The sequence below is a fragment of the Pelophylax lessonae genome, assembly GCF_965119305.1.
Source record: "Pelophylax lessonae genome assembly, chromosome: 4".
Classification (NCBI taxonomy): domain Eukaryota; kingdom Metazoa; phylum Chordata; class Amphibia; order Anura; family Ranidae; genus Pelophylax; species Pelophylax lessonae.
This window is the reverse complement of record NC_138771.1, coordinates 276,426,706-276,453,027: the sequence shown is the minus strand read 5'-3', so window position 1 is coordinate 276,453,027 and position 26,322 is coordinate 276,426,706.

Genomic DNA, 26,322 nt, shown 5'->3' with positions numbered 1-26,322 from the left:
AATGCACTTTTCAAAATGTGTTTCCCACTGCTAATCCTTTCATCTAATTTCTAAATTGCTGCAATTGCAAATTTCAAAAGATAGTATAAAGGAATAGTAGTGGTAAAAAAAAGTTTAACCAACCTTTTTTTTTTTTTTTTGTAGAATTCTCCTTTAACCACTTAAGCCCGGAGGATTTGGCTGCTCAAAGACCAGGGCCTATTTTGTGATTCGGCACTGCGTGACTTTAACAGACAATTGCGCGGTCGTGCGACGCTTTACCCAAATTAAATTGATGTCCCTTTTTTCCCACAAACAGAGCTTTCTTTTGGTGGTATTTGGTCACCTGTGCGATTTTTACTTTTTGCGCTATAAAAAAAAAAAAGAGCGACAATTTTGAAAAAATAACAATATTTTTCACATTTTTTTATATGAAATTCCCCCCAAAAAATGTAAAAATCAAAATGTTTTAACATTTTAGGCCAATTTGTTTTCTGCTACATATGTTTGCTAAAAAAAAATTGCAATAAGCGTATTTTGATTAGTTTGTGCAAAAGTTATTGCGTCTACTAACTACGGGAAAGATTTATGTCATTTTTATTGTTTTTTTTTACTAGTAATGGGGGCGATCTGCGATTTTTTTGCGGGACTTCGACATTGCGGCGGACAGATCGGACCCTTGACTGACATTTTTGACACTTTTGGGGGTACCAGTGACATTACTACATTAATCAGTGCTATAAATATGCACTGTTACTGTAAAAATGACACTGGCAGGGAAGGGGTTAACTTTATTGGTGATCAGTGGGTTAAATGTATCCCTAGGGGCGTGATTCTAACTGTGGGGGGCGTGGCTTGTGATGTAACCACAGAGACATACTATCCTACATAGCAGGATCATATGATCTCTGCAGTTACACCAGGGAGAATGACAGGCGGCTTTGTTTACATTAGCCGCCTGCCTTTCTCACTCTCCAGCGGGAGATCGAGAGTGACATCGGAGCCGCCGGTTACTCGTGCGGGGATGTTAGTGAACGAGCGGGGGCGGGAGCGCGCCTCTGGCGGCGCGTGCTCGGAACCTAGAGGCTCGTGGGCGAGCTACGTAGCCCTACATCGTTTTGCCTGTAGGGGGTTGACTGCCGCAGTAAATAGTCGTGCGGTGGTCAGCAAGAGGTTAAGCGTGTGTGGCAGGTGGTGTGTCTTATGCCTACATACTATATACATAGGTATGTGAGCCATGTGCCATGTAACAACATAAGTTAAGGGTGCCAAAACTGATAGAACACCATGAATGATATACAGTAATACATTAGTGAGCAGCACAACATCAGTCTACAATCACAGCAATTATCACTAGAGTGAAATTGTCACTGCGTAAACTGTCTGCTCCATTAGGTAATGTTTTGTAAATGTAAAATATCCAGTATTAAAAGTAAGCAGTTTGTCAAATTTGTCTTTCATATTTTCTTTTTTAACTGCAGCTGGAAAGTGTGAGAACTTTTGATGTGTGGATTGTCACTAGGGATAAAATTAATTAAAGTGTAACTAAAGACAAAACTTTTTTCTTGTTGTTTTTGATAGAGTGGAGAGGGATTAGAAAATCTGCCAGTTTTTATTGCTGTCTATGTCCCCATTAGGGAGATTCACCCTCTCTATTTGTCTTGTTTCCCATTTTCATCAAAAGTAAAAGAAAACCCCAAGTTATGGGTTGACACCAGAACAGTAAAAGAACAGAAACCTTCGGTAACTTGGAACATCTTCCTATTTTCTACTGTATTATCCTTCTGCAGTGAGGGCAGGGACAAACTGGATATTCATTATTGCAGGAGTGCAGCAGTCATTTATAAGGAGACCACTTTGCAATGCTGATCTTTGGAGTGTACCCAGTGCAGAGGGCAGCCATCTTGGCTAGATCTGAAGAATGGTGGTTGGCTGAGGCAACAGAAGTATCATGTTGAGGCTAGAAGGGGAGAGAGAACCACAAGGTTGCAGTGAAGGAGGAAAAGTGGCGTGTGGCCAGAGTTAGCTGGAATGAGGAGATTCTGTGCTGCCCACGAAAAGAGTGCAGGTCAGAGAATTCTGCCATTATACTCTGTGCAATGTTACACATGAGGGGACCTGGATTCTGAGAGCACACACTGGGGATCAGTGTTTCACTTGCTGGATGCGGTAAGTGTCTGCAACCATCAGGAGAGGACCGGTGGCTACTACCGGTGGGTGCTAGCTTAAGAGAGAGGACCCTTTTGCCAACCTATGTGAAAACATCTGGACTTCAGAGAATCCCTAATGTGGTAAGAGTCTTCATGGTCACTGACTTTTCTTGTTTTTTGGTTCCATGAAATAATGTGGTTGCCTTAACTCCACTTTATTTATGAATAATCCAGTGCCCCTTTGGATTGACTTGAACTTGACTCATACTGAATCAGAGCATATGTCAGGAGACCCAGAAAAGGGTGCCCTGGGTCTGGTAGAAGACTAAAACCATACATCACAGTCATTAGGTGTGTTTTGGTGCAGGGGCAGCCCAGGTCATTAGTGTGTACTCCGCATTAGGCTATGCTTGGCCTAATAAATTTTTTTTTATACTTCAAGGTGTGTTGTAAGTGCAGGCTGAGCAAGATGTGTCATCTTGTGAGAAATCACAAAGCAATTCAGTGGCTTCTCTGGGGGTAGCACAGCATTTCACTTGGGGGCACTAACTCTGGAATTCCTGAAACAATTTTCTCTTACTTCCTGTTTTGGCTATGGGATAGTAAGTGTAAGAAAAAATCCCCTATTGGACAAAGATTACAAAAAAACCTGACAGGGGCTATAGCACTTCCTTACGCTATCTAAAATGTTAAAAATGTTGCCTGTTAAGAGTTCACAAAATGGCTTGGATTTCAAACCCTCTATTGCTGGTACCTATGTACAGTTGCCCCCTAGTGTGGGAACTGGTTTTACAAATCACCACTAGAGGGCACTATAAAGATTTAAATAAACAGAGGACTTTCTCAGAAATATCTTCCCTGAGGCAGTGAGTACTTATTGAAAATGCAAGGAGGCATCCTCCATATCTTCTGGTCTTGCAAGAGACTGACTGGTTTCAAGTCAGGGGGACCATAAAGTAGCCAAAGTGCTTTGCTTTAAGCGTAGACCCAGCCAAGTACCTGCTGCATCACTCTGATCTCCCGAAACACATATATACATATTTGTTGCTGATACATCTACTAAACACACTGCCAGGGCTTGTATGTCAGTCCTTTGGAAACAGGAATCCACTTTGACACTTTCACTGTGGCTTGCCAAAATAGTTGATATTCACTCCATGGAAAACATTACAGCTACGCTGAAAGGCAAAGAAGAGAATTTCAGACGCAAATGGTTTTATTGGTCTCTCTTTACATGCCCGAGGGAGGAGTGAGACATATCCGTCTCCATACCCTTCCCTCTACCCATCTCCCACACTTCCCATCCTGCACCTCTCCAACCCCCCCACCCAAGTTTCCCAGATTTTTTTTTCTTCTTTCTCTCTCTGCCTTCTCCCCCAGATTCTTGTGCTCCCTTGCTTTTCTTGTGCTTCATCTACGCTATTTTTTGGCAGTCCCATGACTGGGACACCTTCTGCCTTGTGTTTTTGCGTTTTTATCTATCTTGAAATTTTTCAGGCAGGGTGGGCAACACCTGCGGCCTCTCATGGGTCCAATGAACTGTAGTCTCCCCTTTTTGGTTTGCGGATGTTTTCTCGGGTGTTCTTTATGATTCCAATGTATTGTGCTTGGATTGCCTTGTTGTTTTTCACTGTTGTACTTGGTGCTTCTGCACCCCTGTTTGTGTATTCTACAAAACTTAGAAATAAAGAATGTCTAAAAAATAAATACATGTCATCGTTGATTACAGAGCTGCATTTTGAGCTGGAGTTTGACTGGAGTTAAACCCATATTTTATTCACAATAGAAGATAGAAAACATATCATTAGGTAATTTTTAAATTGATGGAAGCAACATGTTTACCACAGAGAAGCATTCCCTCTTCTTTTAAAACACTCTGTAAGCATTTGGTAACAGAGCAGACCAGTTGCTGGAGTTTTGGGAGAGGGAAGTTGTCCCATTCTGGCCTGCTCTTCATCATATTTTTGGTTTCAAGATCCGGCTAATATTTTCAGTTGGTCTGTAGGCAGGCCAGGTAAGCACCCGGACTTTTCTACTACGTAGCCATGCTGTTGTCATAGATGCAGTATGCTGTTTAGCATTTTCCTGCTGAAATATGCAAGGCTTTCTCTGAAAAAGACGTCTGGATGAGAGCATATGCTGCTGTAAAACCTGGATATATGTTTCAACACTGATGGTGCCTTTCTAGATGTGCAAGCTGCCCATTCCATGCACAATAATGCACCCCATGCCATCAGAGATGCAGGCTTTTGAACTGAGCACAAATAACAAGCCAGATGGTCCCATTTATGGTTGCCAAAAATAATTTCAAATTTTGATTCACCTGACCACAGAACAGTTTCCCACTTTGTAACAGACCATTTTAAATGTGCTTTGGCCCAGAGAAGACGGCAGGATTTCTGGATCATATTTAGTAATGGCTTCTTGCATTTTTTGCATTTTTGGATGGCGCAGTGAACTGTTTTCAAAGACAATAAATTTCCAATGTTTCAATGAATCACAGAATCATGCCTGTTTTATGCTGTGCCACCTGAGAGCCCCAAGTTCACGCTCATCCAATATTGTATTTTGGCCTTGTCCATTGAACACAGCGATTTCTCTAGATTCTCTGAATCTTTTGATGATATTATGTATTGTAGATGATGATATATTTAAAATGTTTGTAACCTTAAAAAAAAAGAAAAAAGATCCTGTTCCTTTAAGGCAGGGGTCCTCAAACTTTTTAAACAGGGGGCCAGTTCACGGTCCCTCAGACACTGTTGGGGGCCGGACTATAGTTTGAAAAAAAAAGAACTAATTCCAATGCGCATATTTTATTTGTAGTGCACAAAAAAACATTGTTTTATTTGTATATATGACCACAGCGTGCCCCCTTTCAACGCAGAGTGACCACAGCGTGCCCCCTTTCAATGCAGAGTGACCACCACGTGCCCCCTTTCAACGCAGAGAGACCAGCGTGCCCCCTTTCAATGCAGAGAGACCAGCGTGCCCCCATTCAATGAAGAGAGACCAGGATACCCATACTTAATGAAGAGAGACCAGCGTGCCCCTTTCAATGCAGAGTGACCAGCGTGCCCCCTTCAATGCAGAGAGACCAGCGTGCCCCCTTTCAATTCAGAGAGACCAGCGTGCCCCCATTCAATGCAGGAAGACCAGCGTCCCCCCTTTCAATGCAGAGAGACCAGCGTGCCCCCATTCAATGCAGGAAGACCAGCGTGCCCCCTTTCAATGCAGAGAGACCAGCGTGCCCCCATTCAATACAGAGAGACCATCGTGCCCCCTGTGACGAGACCAATCTCGCCCCATTGCATTGGAGGGAAACCCCAGGGGGCAATCAATGTAAACTATAGTCAGACACAGAACAATGGTTCCCTAACGAGCCCTCAATACACATTACTCTGAGTGTCAATACCTCCCTTAGCAGTCAACAGGTCAGGTCATTAGCACACCTGACAAAAGGTGAATGGGGAGCCACCTTAGACAGTCTGCCTCCTCAGAACTTCCTGGGATGACCATATTAGAAGTGGACTTCCTGTGCCTTACAGTTTACAGGAAGAAGGTTTAGCTTCCAAGATAGAGGCAAGACTCCATTATCCACATGGGGACCCAAATACAGTATTATGCTTTAAAATATATAAAGTTACTTTTTATACATTAAACATAGACATGTTACATATCCCCAGATAGCTCAGGTCGGAGTGCACATTATTAGGTGAATAGCACTCAGACCCCACGAATACAGTTTAATCGCCATGGAGCCAAAGTCTTTTAAAGCCTGGTCCATAGTCCAAAGGCAGCAGGCGGGCAACCAGGCTCCTCCAATGCAATGGGGCGAGATTGGTTTCGTCACACCCCCTTTCAATGCAGAGTGACCAGCGTGCTGTGCCCCCTTCAATGCAGACAGACCAGTGCACTAACCTGCAGCGGCGGCTTCTCCTCAGTCTCCCGCGCCTCTTAGAGTCCTCCCGCCTCCTCCTCGACCAATGGCATGGGTTCGCCTTTCGTCCAGAGAGCTCATCAGATGTCCTGTTAAAGTACAGACAACACACCAGCGCTCGCCATTACCTTTCAAAGCCAAAAAGTTTTATATGCCCCCTCTCTCATTTTTTTTTTTTCTATTATTAGATCCTTATGTTCCTTAATTTCCAAATGCCATCCCAAGTCCAGTGTGATTACCCTTAGAGACCACTGAAACAGTCTCATGGACAGTGCAATTGGGTTGTCAGGGTTTAGCCATGATGTTGGAGAAAACATGTCTCTTTACATTTTAAAAGAGCATAAAATGAAGTTCAGAAAGCACCACTTCCATTCTGACCCAGAACAGTTGTACTGGACTGGCACCACTTTAGGTGTCATCATCTTTTGTGAATGTAATGTAGAAATAGTTTATAGCCAAACTAACTAAGGTATCAATTAAGGTAAGCATTTGTAAAAAAAAAAAAAAAATTCTCAAGAATCCTAGACTGACCTTTGGGGCTGCCAGGTAAGATGCAGACAATTTGGTGTAATTCACTAACATGTGTAAGGATTCCCACAGGTCTACTTTAGGAATAATTGTTTTGTAGATCAAGAGAAAGGCAATGAAAGGGCCCAGAGTTCCCCTTCAGGAGAAGGATAATGTTGCCTCTTGCTTACTTACCTCACAGCAGATTCATCACTCTGATCCTGCTTGATCTTGTCTTGTTTAACCACTCACTGTGTGCCTCTCAGCATATGCCTGATCAAGTGTACCTGGGCAACAGAAACCCAAAGCTTTGGTTCTTGATTACTCAGCCCAGTTTGGTTCTGGCAAAGACCTTCAGTTGTCATTTCATCCTTTGCTGGGAAGCAGTCACATGTTTGTAGTATGGTAAGCAACGGGTTAAGTTGCTGTCTGCAAAATGTTACAATTATGTATATGTCTGGGAGCTGGGTGTGGCTGAAGTTAGTTGCATGCTGATGTGCAGTGAATAAAGAAGCAACCTGTACAGCTTGTCTGTGTTAATACACTACATTTTGGCGACGAGGATGGCTAGCTTTCTGGATTTACCGGCTATCGGACCGTTTGATGTGTCTGGAGACCACACTAGTCTCTCACAGCGCTGGGACAAGTGGAAGAAGGGATTTCAGCTCTATGTTATAGCCACAGGAGTGACTGCACCTGCTCAGAAGAGAGCCATGCTGCTGCATCTAGCTGGACCTCAAGTTCAGGACATTTTTGAAACCCTGGGAGCAACAGGGGAAGATTCAGACTATGAGACAGCCATGAATAGACTGAGTGAGTACTTTGAGCCAAAGAAAAATATTCCCTATGAAAGATATAAGTTTAGACAGGCTGTGCAAGAACTGGGAGAAACCACAGACAGTTATGTGACTAGGCTGAAATATCTGGCAAAGTCTTGTGATTTTGGGACTGTAACTGAGGAGATAATCAGAGATCAGGTCATAGAGAAATGCACATCTGTGCACCTCAGGAGGAGATTATTGAGAGAACCTAGTCTCACACTTACTAGTCTGCAGGAGATTGCAAGAGCCATTGAACTGTCTGAGCTCCAGGCTCTGCATATTGAAACCAAGAACACTGCATCTGTCAATACAGTCTCCAAACCTACCTATAATAATAGGAATATCTGGAGTAGAAAAGAGAGTTTTCCACAGAGGACTTTACATATCACCTGCAATAAATGTGGCAGGGCGGGACACACAAGTCAGGACTGCACTGTGGTACAGAATAAAATGTGCTATGCTTGTGGAAAGACAGGTCATTTTGCAGCTGTGTGTAGAAGTACAACCAGAGATAACAAAACCAAAGGACAATCTGCACAAGTAAATGTTATAGCTGAGGATAAAGAGAGTGCTCCTGACTGTGAATTTATATTCTCCCTGTGTTCTCTGCAAGCCGGGACATTAACCATTAAGATTGGAAATACGGATATGTCAGTGTTGATTGACTCTGGAGCTACATGCAATGTTATGGACTTGGCTCCTTGGCACAGCCTTAATGGCAGAGAAAATCACCTTAAATTGTGTATCACCACTAAACAGATTTATACTTATGGCTCCAGTACACCACTGCAACTTAAAGGCAAATTTTATACCTCTGTTCAAACACATGAGACTGGTCCTCCATTGCAGACCGAATTCTATGTTGTAGATGGCACAGGGTCGCCTCTGCTTGGTCGTCAAACCGCAATGGCACTAGGGGTGTTACAGATTGGCCGTGATGTAGGCAGCGCAAGAGTGAATATGGTGTCTCCTGCTATTTCTGCATTGAAAGAGGAATTTAAAGATTGCTTCTCTGGGTTTGGAAAATTAAAGGATTTTCAGTTGGAGCTTCACATTGATCCACATGTAAAGCCTATTGCACAGCCAGTACGCAGACTTCCTTATAGCCTGAGATCACCTGTTGAGCACAAACTGGCAGAGCTGCTAGACCTTGACATTATTGAACCTGTGGAAGGGCCCACTCCGTGGGTATCGCCGTTAGTTGTTGTACCAAAGGGCACAGATATTCGGATTTGTGTGGACATGAGATGTGCTAACCAAGCTGTGCAGAGAGAGAGACATCCAATTCCCACTATTGAAGATGTTCTACATGCAATGAATGGGGCAAGTGTCTTCAGTAAACTGGATTTGAAATGGGGTTATCATCAGATTGAATTGACCCCAGCATCTAGAGTCATCACTACATTTGCAAGCCATAAAGGTCTTTTTAGATACAAGAGGTTGATGTTTGGCGTATCGTCCGCACCGGAGGCCTATCAACATGTGATTCAGCAAGTGCTACATGGTTGTGAAGGCACGCATAACATTTCTGATGATATAATTGTGTGGGAAACAAACACACAGGAGCACGATGAACGTCTCCGTGCAGTGCTAAATCGCTTGAAGGAGAAAGGGTTGACATTAAATGAGAAGAAATGCACATTTCAAATGAATAAAATGACTTTTATGGGCCATGTGCTGTCTGACAGGGGCATTGGTCCGGAGAACTGTAAAATTAAAGCTGTGTCTGATGCCAGAAATCCTGAAAACCCTGCAGAAGTACGCAGTTTTCTTGGGCTAGTGAATTACTGTGCCAAGTTTATTCCAGATATGGCGACTGTCAGTGAACCTTTGAGAGTGTTGACTCGCAAAGCAGTCCCTAGGAAGTGGGGCTTTTTGGAACAAGGTGCATTTGATGAACTTAAGAGACGGCTGACTTGCGCCACAACTTTGGCTTATTTCAATCCTACTGCACACACCCAAGTTATTGTCGATGCTAGCCCTGTGGGGTTAGGCGCCATCTTGGTTCAGAGACAATGCACAGGCGATTACAGGCCTATTCAGTATGCAAGCAGATCCCTCACTGATGTAGAGAGACGTTATTCTCAGACCGAGAAAGAAGCTTTGGCTGTTGTTTGGGGATGTGAAAGGTTTCACACCTATCTCTACGGCCTTGATTTTGAAATCATCACAGACCACAAGCCTCTGGAAGTGATATATTCGCCACGCTCAAAACCATCCGCCAGAATTGAGAGATGGGTTCTCAGATTGTTACCATATCGCTTTACAGTGCGGTACAGACCTGGACCGACTAATGCGGCAGATGCACTTTCCAGATTGCCTCAGTCTTCTGCACCTGTTCATAACCTGGCAGAAGAGTACATTCGTTTTGTGGCTACTAACGCCATGCCTCAGGCATTGACACCGCGGGAGGTTGAAGAATTGTCATCTGTGGATCCGGAAATTGCTCGGTTGAGGAAATGTGTAAGACAAGGGGTTTGGGTGGATTGTGACCCAAGCTATCACAGAATCAAACAAGAGCTGAGTATTGCAGGACAACTAGTTCTACGTGGCAATCATATTGTGATGCCTAAAGACTTACGGAAACGTACATTACATTTAGCCCATGAGGGCCATCAAGGCATTGTACGCACCAAACAAAGATTACGTGAGAAAGTCTGGTGGCCAGGAATTGACAAGGATGTGGAACGTTTGGTTTCTTCATGTCGAGCATGTCAGTTGGTGGGCAGCAAACCTAAACCAGAACCAGTAACTCACACTGTTCTACCTGAGGGACCATGGGAAGATTTAGCCATTGATCTGTGCGACATTCCATCTGGACACCATCTTTTAGTTGTTGTGGACTATTATTCAAGGTGGCAAGAGGTGGTAGTTCTCACTAAAGCTACATCATCAACTGTAATTGAGGGGTTGGAGAGCATTTTTGCATCTCATGGGTTGCCTAAACGGATTGTGAGTGATAATGGTGCCCAATTTACTTCTCAGGAATTTCAGGATTATCTGAAATCAAATGCTATTGAACATCATCGGCGCCAAAATGTAGTGTATTAACACAGACAGGCTTGTACAGGTTGCTTCTTTATTCACTGCACATCAGCATGCAACTAACTTCAGCCACCCCCAGCTCCCAGACATATACATAATTGTAACATTTTGCAGACAGCAACTTAACCCGTTGCTTACCATACTACATTCCCTCCTCTCTTTGAATAAAACATAACATGCACAACGTATTAATAAGATTAACAAAATGCATGGATGAACAACTAAAAATTTAACCTATAAACTCCTGACTATACACATAGTCCTTAAGGTAGGCCGGTGGATTTGTTGCTCGTTTTTCTCTTGGCCATTCCGATGTGGATGGTTGTGGAGACACTACAATGTTAAGGTCTAATTATGTGATATTCTGTGGTACTTCCAAAATCTGACATTTACAGTAAAACGAAACCCTCCTACTCGTTAAAGTAAAACAAAAAGGGCCATCTTAGCCCTGTTAGATCTGCGGGTGTCATGGTGCTGCACATGTCACTCAAGATTACCCCTAGTACAGGTGGTCAGGAACTATAGCTGGCCTTTGTGTTCTTCACCTTTAGCAGCCCCCTTTCCCATAAGGCAAGCAGATCTACCAGTGCTCAGTTGCTCCAGGTCCTATACACAATGCTATAGTGCCTGGCTACCACGCTGGAGCAGGTGCAAACTGAGCACAGTGGAAAGGCACTTGAACAGAGCACAGCGAGCAGGTACTTGCAGTCAGGCAGGCAGAGTGGACAGTGACAGTCCAGGTTCAGGGCAGGCTGAGTTCTGAGCATTTTCAATATCTGATCCAAGGTCGTCAACACGGCAATCAAAACTAGCAGGCAGGGCAGACAAACAGTGAGCTTGGAGCACGTTTTGCAAACACTATCACAAGTTTGAGACTGCAGGCTTAAATCAGGTCTCCACTTAGAGACTGGCTACATCACTTTGCATGTGGACAGGCAGACAGGGAGAATGTATCACAGCCAAAACCACGATGCTGGAATGAGAGCAACAGCTGTCATGAAACAGGAGTGTTTACACGGTCCTGACAACATGACATCAGTTATTTCAGGGCATCAAAAGAGAAGTATGGCTTTCTAAAAAAAAAAAAAAAACTCCTGTGATGATCCAGAGGGGAAATATAGTCAATAAAGCTTTGGGTATGCTTCTTTAACCATTTAAGGACTGCCCCACGTACATTTACTGCGGCAGGTGGGCCCTTAAGCGCAAAATCAGGTACCTTTGCAGAATATTTTTCCATTGGTTCTGAGGCGTGCGCGTGCCGCGATTGGACACAGCGGGAGTCAATCAGCTGATCGCTGCCATTACTAATAAAAACAATGAAAAAAAATAAAAAGTCCATAAATCTATCCCATAGTTTGTAGACGCTATAACTTTTGTGCAAACTATTCAATATACGCTTTTTAGGATTTCTTTTACCAAAAATATGTAGCAGAAAACAAATTGGCCTAAACTGAAGAAGAAATTAGATTTTTAAATTTTTTTATTGGATATGTTTTATAGCAGAAAGTAAAAAATATTGTTTTATTTTTTCAAAATTGTTTGTCTCTTTTTATTTATAGTGCAAAAAAAGAAAAAACGCAGAGGTGATCAAATACCTCCAAAAGAGAGCTCTATTTGTGTGGGAAAAAAGGACATTTTATTGGGGTGCAACATCGCACGACTGCGCAATTGTCAGTTGAAGCAACACAGTGCCGTATTGCAAAAAATGGCCTGGTCAGGAAGGGGGTAAAACCTTCTGGTGCTGAAGTGCTTAAAGTTTGGATGAAAGCTGGCATGAGCACATGCTTTTAGTTCTGCTTTAACCACTTGCCGACCGCCGCAAGTAGATATACTGCGGCGGTCCGCCCCTCACAGGCAAAGTGACGTAAATAAACGTCACTAGCCTGTGAGGCTCTGGGGAGCGAGCGCGCGCCGCCGGAGGCGCGTTCCCGTGCGGTCACGGACCCCCCCCCCCGCGCGTGTGACCGGCGGACCCGATGTCCGCCGGTCACTCTGCGATCGTCGGGGGAGAGGGAGAAAGTCAGGCGGCTAGTGTAAAGAAGCCGCCTGTCATTCTCCCCTGTGTAGAAACACTGATCATACGGTTCTACTATGTAGGACCGTTGATCATTGTTCCTACAGCACAAGCCACAGCCAATCACAGTTAGAATCACGCCCCTAGGGACACACACAGCCCCTCCCTCTCAAATAAAGTTAACCCCTTCACTACCAGTGTATTTTTACAGTAACAGTGCATATGTATAGCACTGATTACTGCAGTAATATCACTGGTAACCCCAAAAGTGTCAAAAATGTCAGTCAAGGGTCCGATCTGTCCGCCCTAATGTCGCAGTACCGAAAAAAAAATCGCAGATCGCCGCCATTACGCGTTAAAAAAAAAAAACAACAAAAATGACAAAAATCTTTCCCTTTGTTAGTAAACGCGATAACTTTTGCGCAAACCAATCAAAATACGATTTTTGCGATTTTTTTTTACCAAACATATGTAGCATAAAACAAATTGGCCGAAAATTTTAAAGAATTTTGATTTTTACATTTTTTTGGGGGGCAATTTCATATAAAAAAATGTGAAAAATATTGTTATTTTTGCGAAATTGACGCTCTTATTTTGTTTATAGCGCATGATAAAAAAATCGCACAGGTGATCAAATACCACCAAAAGAAAGCTCTGTTTGTGGGAAAAAAAAGGACATCAAATTCGTTTAGGTACGGCGTCGCACGACCGCGAAATTGTCCGTTAAAGTCACGCGGTGCCTAATCGCAAAATACCCCCTGGTCAGGAAGGGGGTAAAATCTTCCGGGGCTTAAGTGGTTAAAGCAGAACTAAAGACAAAAATACTTACTTTTGTCCCAACAGCCAGACGCCCGTGAGGTCCCTCATGCCCACGCCAACATCTTCTCCCTGGCTTTTTCTGGATGCCAGTCTTCAGCCATCTTGATTCCTGGTGAAGGATAATGTCACTCCTGTGTATGCACCAGAATGTAATCTGAGCATACGCAGCTTCAGTGTACATACTAGAGGGGATTTGAAAACAAGCAAGTAAGTGTATTTTATTGCAGAAGAGACATTGCATGTTTCTTCTGCAATAAAAAGAAAGGGGTGCTGCTATAGCCCCCCTTTCTTTATGGGATGGTGGCAGGGGAATAAAATATCTAGGAGTTATCAATAGGTTTTCCCTTTAGGTGGCCAGGGTCAGTGAACTTTTGACCTGAGTCAGGCTGAGGTAGATAACAGGAGTATTATTTTTAATGTATAATTTTTCCCGCCTGCTTTTCAGGGCTATCACTGGGCAGATTTAGAGTGTGGAGCTCCGCTCCCGCCCAAATATTCCCGCTCCTGGTCAGTATTTCCAGCTCAAGCTGGTTCCAGAGAGGGGCTATTTAAGAAGCGACCGCGGGACTCCGGGTCACTTCGTTCCTGTCAGGACCTCAGATCTCTTCAGCGTTCCTGTACCACCTATCATAATGAGCCTTATCAGGAAGCTAATAGAGAAAGCTGGAGAGAAGGGCAGCGAGGACTGGCTCCGCCGCTGCCTTGAATTACCGCTGTCGTCGGCGCAGTCAGCCTCGGTCGCTTCAGCATCGGCAGCCATTGAGGTTCCCAGCGGCAGCGGAAGTGGAGTCCCGTTGGAAGAAGGAACAAGTGAAGAGACATCTCGCCCGGCGGACATCGGAGTTATGGCAGCCGGGTCATCGCACATGCGCAGTAGCGTCTCGGCGGTCATTCACGAAACGGAGGCTGGCCCATCGAAGAGACGCCGGATGCCCCGGAAGAGCTACTCACCGTCAACCGGAAGAGATGAAGCCGGTCCGTCTCGAAGAAGCTCCCCCCATGGAAGAGGAGGCCGTCGCCCGAATCGGAGCCAGACGGAGGAATCATCGCGGAGGCAGCGCACACCTGGGCGCAGGGCGTCAGACGATGGGTCGGTACCTGTCACCCCGGAGGGGGGCCCCCCTCCGGCCGCCAGAGCAGCATCCTCTTCAGCACAGGCCGGAGCGTCGGCTCTGCCTGCATCGGGTGAGTCATCTGCCCCTGAGTCCATGTCTTCTCTCATGTTACAGTTGTTATCTGAATTTAGGTCTTTCACTGAGCATTTTAAAAATTCCCCTGAAGTCCCTAATGATGCTAGTTCTGTGTGGATAGCGCCACCTAGTGGGGAAATTTCAGTCAGTCAGCCTGCTTCATCTTTTGATCTGGCTCAGAGCCAGAACTTACCCGAAGTTTGTTTAAGGGAACCATTGACTTGTGAAGTTTCCCCCCTTGGTTTCCACCTTTCTGAAGCAATTAAAGATAAGATCTGGCAGGGAGCATTTATTGACCTATTGTCTCTGTTACCATCAGCTAAGGATTTTGCAAATAAAAAAGATGACGAGGAGAGGAAGAGACCAATTGCTAGGTCCTTCAATAACTGGTTACAAGCTTTTTTAATATATTCCAGTGTGCTTTGTGAAAAGTTCCCAAATAGAAGTGTGGGATTATTTCAGCACATGGAAATAGTCTTGGAGGCTTATAAAAATTTTGGGGGTTTAGCCTGGTTTAGCTACGACGTAGCTTTCAGGCAAAAATTATCAGTTCAGCCTTCATTAAAATGGGGAGTAAAGGACGTGGGGCTGTGGCTTGATCTTTTTGTCCCTCAGCGGTCCTTTCTCCCCAAGCCTAATGTCAACCCTCAACAGACAGGCCTCCAGTCCTTTAAGAAAGGCTTATGTTTCAATTTCAATGAAACACAATGTAGATGGCCCGGATCATGCAAGTTTAAGCATGAATGCGCATTTTGCGCCGGGCCACATCCCGTGTTCAAATGTTTTAAAAGGATGGCAGCACAACAGTCAGGTGTTCAAAAAAGCCAACTCCCCAGTGAAGCTGCCAGAAATGCTCCCCTGGCTCCTCCGCTATCCAGACCGGGAGAAAGCGGACCTCTTAATTGAGGGATTTACATTCGGTTTTGTGCTGCCTTCCTTTAAGGGCAATGGCTGTGTCATCCATAGAAACCTAAAATCAGTTCTGGGCCTGCAAAGCATTGTGGCCGAAAAGATTGCTGCTGAATTAAAAGAGGGCAGATTTGCAGGTCCTTTTACCGAGCCTCCTTTCTTGGATTTTAGGGTCTCTCCATTAGGCATAGTCCAGAAAAAAGAGCCGAATTCCTACAGATTGATCCACCACCTATCTTATCCCAAAGACGAATCCCTCAACGACGAAATTAGTGGTGAATTAGCTTCGGTTCAATATGCTACTTTCGAAGATGCCCTGGAGAGACTCCGTTTTGCAGGAAGGGGGGCTCTTTTGGCAAAGGCGGATATTAAATCCGCATTTCGTCTGTTACCCATTCATCCCAGCAGTTTCAATTCTCTGGGTTTCCATTTTTTAAACCAGTTTTATTTTGACAAGTGCCTCCCAATGGGTTGCTCATTATCTTGCTTTTATTTTGAAAGTTTCTCCACTTTTCTAGAATGGGTGGTTAGTCAGATTTCAGGGTCTCACCTTTTAGTACACTATTTAGATGATTTTCTTTTTATAGGCCCTCCTTCCTCTGACACTTGTGAAATCTTATTAAACACCTTTTTAAAAGTTTGTGAACAATTTGGGGTCCCTTTAGCCCTCGAGAAAACTTTTCCCCCATGCAACTGCATAGTGTTTTTAGGTATCACTATAGATGCGGCCCGGATGGAGTTTAGGCTACCGGAAGATAAGATTGAAAAGCTTCGCGGATCTCTTTTACAGACTATCAGAAGAAAAAAGGTTTGTCTGAAAGAGCTACAATCCCTATTGGGGTTGTTAGCCTTTGCATCCAGGGTGATACCGGTAGGTAAGATATTTTCCAGACGTATTTATGCAGCGATCTCGGGCCTAAAATCTCCCTCTTCTCACGTGAGGGTTTCAAGTGAGATGAGGGAAGACCTTCTAGTGTGGATACAATTTTTGTTATTTTTCAATGGGGCTACGGTTTGGCAGGAACCTTTTATCGTAGACAGAGATTTTTTGCTCTTTACGGATTCGGCGGGGTCTAAGGGTTTCGCCGCCATTTGGCGTAACCATTGGTGCGCGGCACCTTGGTGCGCCAAATGGAAAAATCTTGGTCTTATACGCAACATTGTCTTGCTAGAATTGTTCCCGATTATAGTGGCCCTGGAATTATGGGGCCATCATTTTCGGAACAAAAGGATTATGGTACGGACGGACAACAAGGGCGTTTTATACGCAATAAATTGCTTGTCCTCTCCACCCGTTACCATAATGCTGAGGTATCTGGTTGCAAAGTGTCTAGAATTCAACATCTGGTTAAAAGCATCTTTTGTGCCGGGAAAAGATAATATTTTGGCAGACTGTTTATCCCGTTTTCAGATGGGTCGATTCTTTCAGCTACTGCCAACGGCAGATTTAACTGGACACTCCTGCCCGGGGCACCTGTGGGACCTGATCTAGCCAGTGTCATGGAAAATATTGAACTATCTCTAGCCCCGTCAACACTCGCTGGATATCGATCAGCTTGGTTGCTGTGGCTACAGCATCTTCAGTCAGCTAGTGTACCATCGGACGATTTTTCAGAATCTTTGCTGTTATCTTTTTTGAACTCTCTATTTTTGGACAAATTCTCTTGGTCACATATCCACAAAATTCTTGCAGGGATATCATTTTTTCAAAAACTTCATAACAGGCCAGCGTGCCTTTCCTATTTTTCGGTAAGGCAGGCTATGAAGGGTTACAAAAAACTTCACTTCAAAACTGACGATAGGAAGCCTATTTCTTTAGAATTGCTGGGTGATCTATGCACAACTTTAATTAAGGTTTGCTTTTCTGAATACGAGGCAAAATTATTTAGGGCGGCGTTTGTAGTTATGTTTTTCGCCGCACTCAGGATCTCGGAATTGATTCCTGATCGGAAATTGGGTTTTCCGGGCCTGCGCTTTCAGGATGTTTCATTTCATTCAGCTAGCGTCGGTATTTTTTTGGCGCATTCCAAGACCGACCAAATGGGTTCGGGAAAGCAAATTATTCTTTATGAGTTCAGGAATTCTGCGATTTGTCCTGTCTCTCTGTTAAAAGAATACGTTTCGATAAGACCGCACATTAGCGACGTTTTATTTATCCATTTTTCAGGAAAACCTCTCTCTCGTTTTCAATTTTCGGCAGTATTGCGTATGTGTTTGCAGCAGCTGAATTTAGGCGGGGAAAAAATAACCTCTCACTCGTTTCGCATCGGGGCTGCTACTGAGGCGGTTAGGCTGGGTTTAGGGGTGGAAACGGTAAAAAGAATTGGTAGGTGGTCTTCAGATTGCTACAAATCTTACGTACGCCCTAATGCTTATATTTGATTTCAGGGACCAAGCTCTCGGTCTGGATCATGGGCCATTCATATGTTCACTGGGCCCAGCAGAGGGCGAAGAATCGGGTCTACACCGAGAACTTAGGTTTGGACAGGAACAAGTTTCAAGTGGTTTGGTTTGGTAAGCGTGGCATGGTATGGGCGGAGCTTGTTACTGAATTTTTAAGGCTTACTAATTCAGCTCCCCCCCCCCCGATATTTTGGTGATACACCTAGGGGGAAATGACATCGGGAGGTTTAAAACTTTAGATTTACTATTTTCCATTCGTGATGATTTGGTTTTTATTCAATCACTATTCCCCAAGCTTCGTCTAGTTTTCTCTGAAGTGATTCCGCGTCTGATCTCTTTCCGCTTTTACGGTTTTAAGCCGATAGAGAGGATGAGGAAACGTTTGAATAGAGGTCTCTCCAAACTATTAGGTGGTTTGGGAATCATATCTTTTAGGCACGTAGAGTTGGAGGGGGGTTTGTTGGGTCTTTATCGGAAGGATGGTGTCCATCTTTCCGATATTGGCCTAGATATCCTGAATAATAATTTAGGTACGTGTATTGAAATGGCCGCGCGCTGGGATGGTGGGGACAGGCGGAAATTTTCCGCCTGTCTGGTGGATAATGTGGAAAAAAAGTTCTAGTGATGTTTTGTCAACCTGAGCCGTCTGGCTAGGTTGTTGTTGATGTAAGTCTACTCTGAAATGTAAACACAGTTTTAAATTATTTATTTATGTAAAGTCAATAATAAAACAGCCGCGGCCTTTTTTAAATGCAAGCCAACTGGTGTGGTCTATTTATTAAAAAATGGTATAGTGTTTTACATGTTATGTATGTCTATATAGTTAAATTATAAAGTTGGTTTTAAAAAATTATTCAGGATAAAACATCCTGCCTACCATTCCCATAAGTATCCTGCCTGTTAGTAATTTGTTATTTTTAAACTTGAGTTCCACTTTAAGCTAATAAATCACCCAAGTACAAGCAATGTACATATACTGTCCCCAAAAGTTGGCTACTAAAGGTGAACTAAACTGTAGTCATAGATCCATAGAAAAGATCCAACCCTTACAAAAACCCCTGGAGACATTTCTGCCACATACCTCTCAGGCTGGGTTCACACCTATTACAGATGCGGTAGCAAGGGTCCGGTGCTTCCCTGTTCTCAGTTTTAGGGACAAATTGGGCCCGAAATGTTGCCTGAATTTGAGCCTGAAACTGAGCCAAAGAAGCACAGGACCCCTGTGCAATGCGCTCGGTGGCCGCCCCCCAAGATGTGTGAACCGGTTCCATTTAGAGCTGGTCACAATCTCCTGTCATGCAAATTGGATACAGGGAAACCTGCATCCAATTTGCATAACTGTGAACCCAGCCTCAAAGTGGGAAAAAAATTCCTTCCTGATTACAAATATGCAAACTGATTCATAACCTGGATCCCACATATGCAACTGAAATGCATTCTGATATAGAATATGTGGAAATGCTAACAACGGGCTTAGAAATAATGTTATGTGGTAAAGATGTCATTACTCCTTCTTCCTTTTGCCAATGGGTTTTCTTGCTTTTTTATCTATTTAAAGCGGCTCTTCGGTCATTTTTCATCTTTCCATCTATTAAATCCTCTGCCCTTGTTGTTTTAACTTTGGATAGTAAAACATTTTTTTCTGCCAGTAAATACCTTATACAGCCCACTTCCTATTTCTTGCCTGGTAATTAGCCTAGGCTAATGACATCATGTACAGCTCTCTCTCTCTCACACTCTCATGAGAGTTTGCCAGCAAGGGAGGAGGGGTGAGTCATAGGAGGGCCAATGATAGCTGAAAAGCTCTGTGTAAATCCAGGAAGTGAACAGACAGCAGCTTCAGCTGCCCACATTTAAAATGGCTGCAGCCAGACTTAGTGGAGGGAGATTTCTGCAGCATATTTGGCAAGTACAGAATTACAGTATATATCAAATAATATGCAAAGTGGTTGGAGGGAAGCTTCAGAATGGTAAATATGTTTTTATTACAAATTATGTGAGCAGACTGCAGTTCCTCTAAGTAGCAACAGAATGTTCATTTAGTCTGGTCATGTACATACCTGTTCCAAGTCAGTGGCAGGCCAAGAAAAAAGCCAGCAAGTCAACAATAAAGGGGTCTATTCAACTATGATTAGGAATGTCAATGTTGTACTTCAGGAAAACCAGTGGAAGGGATTTGTATTCTCCTTTGTCTTTTGTAGTTGCTGTAAAGCAGGGGTCTTCAAACTTTCTAAATAAAGGGCCAGTTTACTATTATTAGGCTTAAGGGGGGCTGGACTGTGGCCATTGGGAGAAGAAAAGGTCCCGACCTCAGTGGGGAAAAAGCAATGCCCCTTCTGGAGGACTTGTATCCCATTTTTGGTGCCATTTTGCCCCATTGTTGGTGTCATTGGAGGAATTGTGTCCTATCGTTGGTGTCATTGGAGGAATTGTGTCCCATCATTGGTGTCTTTGGGAGGAATTGGTGTCACTGGTGTCAGAGGGGGGAATTATGACCTACCATTGATATCGGTGGATGAAACAGTGCCCCAAGGGCTAGATAAAAGCAAGCAAAGGGCCACACCTGGCTCCTGGGCCACAATTTGGAGGCCACTGATGTAAAGTAACAAAAACATAAATATATGGTCAGATTCCATGCCTTATTAACAAATTCTATCCAGGGGTTTCTTCGTTTCTGGAAAATGTAAAGTGTTTCTTTTCTTCACAAGGCCTTGCACATTTAAAAAATGTATAGCTACAGTAAACCATAAAGCCTGTGTATAGAATGTTTAACGTACCTTGGCTGGCCTCTGCCTCTCCCCTGCATGCATGGAAGACTCTCTAGTTTATTTCTATGTGAAAAGGCACTTGTGAAAAAGACAAGCAAGGCTTGAGAGACTTTTCGTGGATAGGTTGGCTGTGAGGTTCCCAGTGGCCACATAGATATGATCTCCGTAGAATGTAGACTGGTATATGTGAGATTCGGGGAGTTGCTGGCCGAATTTTGAGCAATTTTTAAAGGATGATTGTACTAAGAGTATCATTTTCTTTTAAAGGAAGCCTCCTGCACAAAGGTTACTAGTTGTTTAGGATTACGGCTTAACCCAGAACAGTGAAAAGCCTTTGAAAGCACCTGCTCTAACCAGCTTTCCTAAAGCGCAGGCCAACGATAGACCTGAGCTATGTCACCTGGACTGTTGACAGGAGAAATCAACAGCTCCAATTTCTCACAATGGGATAAGGCCCAAAGCAATGCTGCATTATAAAAGGTCACTTTATGACTTCTCATTAGAAATAAACATGTAAGGCCTCAAACTAATTGGCTAAGAAAATGTAAACAATCCTAATGAACCTGAAACGAAAGCAATAGCTTTGTAGAAGAATCTAGTTATTATTCATTGTGCATATGCAGTACATCATTTCTTTTTTTATAATGTCGTTTTTTAGATGCATTCCTAAAACAAAATGATTTTCTAGTTTACTACAACCTATGTTAAAGTTAATCTTTGTAGGGATTAACTCTTTAAATTGTAAAAATGCATATGTTTTTAAAACTTGAATCTGGAATGCATTTGTGTTCCTTGACAATTGTTTTTATCACCCTGCTGCAGCTCCCTGCATGCATTTCACTTGTTTTTGTCTGTAAAACAATGAAAAATAAATCCCTCTGCTTTTGTCAAATGGCATAACGCTTAGGGTCTGTTATATGAATAAAGCCGGCACACGAAAACGTTTCTACCAAGTAAAATTCTTTATTCCAGCATGGATAGCAGTGACAACATAATCAATTCTGATGCGTTTCGGCTTTACGCCTTCATCATCAACGCTTAAGGTCTCTTTCACATGGGCGGCAGTGCCTAGCGCCCTCTGAAAAGTGATCAGTGGTGGATCCCTTTTCAGAGGGCAGTAAAGCAGTGGCTGCCATGTGATCAGGAGGTGAACCTGTATTTTTTTTTTTTAATCCCAAGGGGGATCTTGTATTATATCTTATATGTTTTGTGGCGCACTCCCTTTGAACTCACGGAGTGAGTAAGACAGGCAAACTCTGCGGGTCGAGTTAAAATTGCCGAAGCCATGACTCAAAGCATTGTGGTTGTGGCATGTTTGTAGCCCCGTGGGCAGCAAGCGGTAAAACCACGGCTAAAATACAATAAACATGTGTAGAACATGTGTAATTTTTGTGGAACCTAAAATGTGCGTGAACAGTACGTTCACACCTATGTGTTTTTTGGTGCATTTTGCAGAAACGTATTACAGTCCATTTAACATAGTTTCCTATAGATGTAGTTCGCATCTGTGCATTTTGTGGTGCTGCGTTTTTTGGAAAGGGTCAGGGACTTTTTTTCCCCGCAGCAGATTGCATTTTGCATGTAATAGACTTTAATGGAGCCGCACCAAAAATGCAAGTGTTCTTTTTTCTCTTTAACACACTTTGTATAGCTGGTTGCTAAGGAGAGGGCTGGGAAGCTGGCCACTGAGTCTTTAACCACTTGCCGACTGCCTAACGCCGATCTACGTCGGCAGTCAGCCCCTCACAGGCAAAGTGACGTAGGGCTACATCACTAGCTTGTGAGGGTCTAGGGAGCGAGCGCACGCCCCCGGAGGCGCGCTCCCGCTCCCGCGTGGTCACGGACCCCCCCGCGCGTGTCACCAGCGGACCCGATGTCCGCCGGTCACTCGGCGATCGGCGGGGGAGAGGGAGAATGTCAGGCAGCTTGTGTAAACAGCTCAAGCCACAGCCAATCACAGTAGAAAGCACGCCCCTAGGGACACACACAGCCCCTCCCTTCCAAATAAAGTTAACCCCTTCACAACCAGTGTATTTTTACAGTAACAGTGCATATGTATAGCACTGATTACTGTAGAAATGTCACTGGTAACCCCAAAAGTGTCACAAATGTCAGTCAAGGGTCCGATCTGTCCGCCCCAATGTCGCAGTACCGCAAAAAAAATCGCAGATCGCCGCCATTACGCGTTAAAAAAAAACAACAAAAATGACAGAAATCTTTCCCTTTGTTAGTAAACGCGATAACTTTTGCGCAAACCAATCAAAATACGCTTTTTGCGATTTTTTTTTACCAAACATATGTAGCATAAAACAAATTGGCCGAAAATTTTAAAAAATTTTGATTTTTACTTTTTTTTGGGGGGGAATTTCATATAAAAAAATGTGAAAAATATTGTTATTTTTGCAAAATTGACGCTCTTTTTTTGTTTATAGCGCGTGATCAAAAAATCGCACAGGTGATCAAATACCACCAAAAGAAAGCTCTGTTTGTGGGAAAAAAAGGACGTCAAATTCGTTTAGGTACAGCGTCGCACGACCGCGCAATTGTCCGTTAAAGTCACGCAGTGCCGAATCGCAAAATACCCCCTGGTCAGGAAGGGGGTAAAATCTTCCGGGGCTTAAGTGGTTAACAACTGATGAGTCATCAGCTGTCAGCGGAGTTCCCCGCTAACAGCTAATTGTAAAAAAAGAGAAAAAAATAAAAATAACAAGAAAAAAACAATGTGGGGGTCACCCCCCAAATCCATACCAGGCCCTTCAGGGCCAGTTCACACCACATGCAGTCCAATGCCTTTTTTTCTGCATCAAAAATGCATGGAAAATAGGTTATATGGTTTTCAATGACATAGTTCACACCAGTGCGTTCCAGTTCCAGTGCGTTCCAGTTCCTGAAAAAAAAAGTAGAACAAGCTGCACTGGACTGTACTGGAACTGTAAAAAAAACATGCACTGGAATCCACCGAAACGCACCAAAAATGCACTGGAACACACGTCCTTATTTAAGGTTAAAAAAAGAGGGAGAAAATGCACTGGACTGCATCACAAACGCACCAAAACACATCAAAAATGCACTGGAAAGCATTAAAAATGTGCATGCAACGCATCTGGACTGCGTTTCTATTGTGAGAACTGGCCCTCAGAGTGCAGAGATCAAAAGTGTACTTCTATGCCTTCACCTCTAGAATCTTTATCTGACATTTCTGCAGCTGATGTGGCCTCTAATGCCCCGTACACACATGCAGATTATCTGCAGACTTTTGTCTGCAGACTTACCAAAACCATATAATATGAGGTCAAACCTAAACACTTTCAATTTGTATGCAATCCGGCAGGCCCTTGCACTACATAGAAAAGGTAAGTCTGCAGACAAAAGTCTGCAGATAATCTGCACGTGTGTACGGGGCATTAGCCTGCTATTGATACACTATTGGGTAAAGGATCTCATGAATCCATTTTGGATGAGATTTTTTCAGCTGATATAGCTCACAATGTTTTAGTTTTTATTGATGCGATATGAACAAACCCAAAACTGGAACAGTCTGTGACTGATACCGGTGCTGCGATCCCAGGGAGGTCCCAAGACTATAAAAACTTTTTTGGCGCACTTGTAAGCAGGTGCTTTTAAAAGGGTTCCAAAGTGTTAAATGTTTTCTTTCACTGCAGGGGTCTCCAAACTTTCTAAGTAAAGGACCAGTTTACTGTCCTTCAGGCTTTAGGGTCCTTTCACACGGGGTGGACCGTATTTTCCTCCACTCAGGCACTTTTACACGGACACAGATGACACTCTGGAGTGTCCGTTCCGTATGTCTGTTTATCATCCCATCTGATTGCGGATGAAAAACGGACATAATGCATGTCAATGGGATTGCGGATGTCAGCGGATGACACAGCTGACATCCGTTTTTTTACCCTTATATTACCTCCAGTCTGTCAGCTTCCACCTTCTCTGGGTTTATATGCTGATCTTCCCTGCATAGAGTCTTTAACCACTTTGGCTGGCCATACACTATACAATTTTCTTATTCCATTTCCTTTAGATTTACCTTAAACTATGTAGTGTAAGGGCCTGCCTGACTGCATACAAATTGAAAGTGTTTAGGTTTGACCCTATATTACATGGTTTTGGTAAATCTAAAGGAAAGTTGAACAAGAAAATTGTATAGTGTATGGCCAGCCTTACTGACCGCCCCACGCAGATTTACTGCGGCAGGGCGGCTCGGCTGCGCAAAATCACGTAGACCTACGTGATTATGTGTACACAGTGGGAGGAGCAGGCTCGATCGCCACCGGCCTCCCGCGATCTTCGGGGGAAACTGACCAGAGAGCCATCTGCCTCGGTAAACAAAGCAGGCGGCTCTTCTGTCAGACCGGCACAGTGAGATTGTGTGTTTCTGCCAAGCTGAAACACTGATCTCTGTGTGCCGTTCACAGGGCCCTCCCCCCACAGTTAGTAAGCACATTAAGGCTTACATTTAACCCCTTGATCACCCCCAGTAATTAACCCCTTCCCTGCCAGTGTCATTTATACAGTAACATGTATAGATAAATAAATAATAGTGCATATTATTTAGAACTGATTACTAAAAAATGTCAGTTAGGGGTCCGATCTATCTGCTGCAATGTCGCAGTCCCGCTAAAAATCGCTGAGCGCCGCCATTTCTAATAAAAACAAAAAAAGTCCAAAAGTCTATCCCGTAGTTTGTAAATGCTATAACTTTTGCACAAACCAATTAAAATACGCTTTTTGGGATTTTTTTTACCAAAAATATGTAGCAGAATACAAATTGGCCTAAACTGATAAAAAAAAAAAAAATAGATTAAAATTTTTTTTTATTGGGAATGTTTTGTAGCAGAAAGTAAAAAATATTGTGTTTTTTTTTCAAAATTGTCGCTCTTTTTTTGTTTACAGCGCAAAATTTAAAAACCGCAGAGGTGATCAAATACAACCAAAAGAAAGCTCTTGTCGGAAAAAAAAAGGACATTAATTGTATTTGGGTACAGTGTCGCACGACCGCGCAATTGTTAGTTAAAGTAACGCAGCACTGAATCACAAAAAAATGGCCTGGTCATTAAGGGGGTAAAACCTTCTGGAGCTGAAGTGGTTAAAGTGATTTTTTTTATTTTTTTAAACAACAAACATGTTATATTTACCTGCTCTGTGCAATTGTTTTGTGCAGAGCAGCCATGATTCTCCTATTCTAGGGCCCCCCACCAACGCTTCTGGCTCCTCCTGCCTTCAGAGTACCCCAATAGCAAGCTGCAAAGTATAGTATAGATAGAGTGCCCCTATAGCAAGGTAAAAAAAAACTTCTGCTTTTAGAACCACTCACTTCCTGCCCAGGACTACATGTCCCATGAGGCATTGCTTCTCACACATTCACAAATTCTCAGGCACTTACTGACATGTATGGATGGTGTACTGAGCTGTATGTGTGCTGCACTGTGTCTTCTGACATGTATGTGTGCTGCACTACATTTCCTGATATTTAAAAAAATAATGCATTCCGTATACAGGCCAACTAATCGGCTGACCAAATAATCGATTATGAAAATAGTTGAAAACTATTTTCATAATCGATTAGTTGTTTCGGCCCTACGCAACATCCACAACTCCAGTGGCTCTGGTGAAGACTGGGTGGTTCCTTAGATCCTGCGACTCTGGCACACCTCAGTTTATGTGCAGTCACATTGCTCCCGCATCTGCGAGGACTGGTACACCTGTTTATTTGTTCCAATGGCCCGCTGGATCTTAACCACTTACTGCAAAGTGACGTAGGGGTA